This window comes from Durio zibethinus, chromosome 19 (genome assembly GCF_047325235.1).
Source record: "Durio zibethinus cultivar Kanyao isolate XHJ-2024 chromosome 19, ASM4732523v1, whole genome shotgun sequence".
NCBI lineage: Eukaryota > Viridiplantae > Streptophyta > Magnoliopsida > Malvales > Malvaceae > Durio > Durio zibethinus.
The window spans coordinates 20733085-20734755 of NC_143180.1; the positions used below are offsets into that span (position 1 = coordinate 20733085).

General features: G+C 31.2%; 1 pseudogene; it reads right to left on the bottom strand.

Moving 5' to 3' along the window:
* Positions 1–1218: 1218 nt before the first annotated feature.
* LOC149513518 (MDIS1-interacting receptor like kinase 2 pseudogene) lies at positions 1219–1671 on the bottom strand (annotated as a pseudogene).

Below are 1671 nucleotides of genomic sequence, written 5' to 3' on the forward strand. Positions count from 1 at the left end.
AAAGAAAAAAAAATCAAAAACATAAACAAAAAATGTTTGATACAAATGGAAAAGAAGCTTTTAACCAAAAGTTTCCAAACAACAATGTTACTATCCAACGATACTGTGAAACTAAAACTCAAAAAAAAATTCCCTAATCTCTCTTTTTATGTTAATTTCTGATTAAATTCTCCCTCTACTATATTCAAGTGATTTGCTTTTGTTTAACCCATTGACCTTGCATATGTAAGAAGTAATTTATTTTTAAAGATTTAACTAATTTTAATTTTATTTATTAATGAAATGTCACCATTAGTGAATCAAATATTTAACCACATATATATTAGATTGCTTAAACATTTGAATACAAAGGAGAGAAAGAAGGAGATTGAGAAAGCAAATTATACTCATACCAAGAATTATTATCCAAATTGTTAGCACCTAATTAGCCACAAACTCCAAGACCAACAGTTCTCCCAATTTGATGATCGTGAAAAGATTGGGAAATGGAAACTATTGACTGGTAATGGCTTGAGCAACCTATTGCATGGTTGGCCAAAGTTGGGGATTATCGTTCAAGTATGCAAATGCTACCTTTGTAGTAAATACTACATCCTCTACAACTCGGTTTTCTAGTGGTGAGAGATGCTGGTTTATCGCATCTTTAATAAAATTTGTAGGTCATTAGGCACCAAAGCCGATGTCGATGCCAAACGCCAATGATGATAAACATGATATAAGATCACCATGATGTCTTCCCGTAAGAACTTCCATTATTAGAATTCCAAAACTATATACATCACATTTCTCATCTACCTTCATTGTACAAGCGAACTTTGCTTAAAGAAACATATCTAATCAATGTGCTCTATTAAACAACAAATATATCTAACCAATACACTATTATATAAAAATATTGAGAAGATTATAATATGTATGTTGAAAAGAAATTGCGAATGTTTAGAAGATTAGTTGAAAATTGAAATTCAAAGGTTCAAATAAAATTTTACATTCAGTTCATCAGTTTGATATGTTGAATATTGAAAAATTAAGTGTTAAATTTTAAAAATTAATTACTCATTTGATACTTGAATTATAGTCAAATTGATACTTAAATTTTGAAAAGTTACAATCATGATACCACGTGAACTTTGTTTTAACGCATCAATTTGCACACAAAACTAACACTTTTAATTCAATGATTACATGTTTAAAGCTTCTTTAAAAAAGAAAAAGAGATCAATAAATACCTAGAACTATATATCCAAAAGTGCCAGCAAGTGAGGCCCAATTAGAAGTATCAGGCTTTAAAAGCCTGGCTGTGCCAAAATCTGAGACATGAGCCTCATAGTCCAAATCCAAAAGAACATTGTTGCAGGAAATGTCTCGATGAATAATAGGTGATGAATGATCATGATGCACATAGGACAAGGCATGGGCCACTCCTTTTACAACATTTAACCTCTTCTCCCAATCCAACTCCATTGCCTCGTCCTTATTCCTTAACACCATTTTCAAACATCCCCTTTCTACAAACTCATAAACCAAAACTGAGTTCTTTGGATGTGAACAAAAGCCATACAGCTTCACAATGTTACGTTGCCTTATTTCAGATAAACCATGAATCTCTCTTTCAAAGGCTTTCAAGTTGTTGGAAATCATGTTATTTTCAGATTGGTGAAGTTTCTTCAT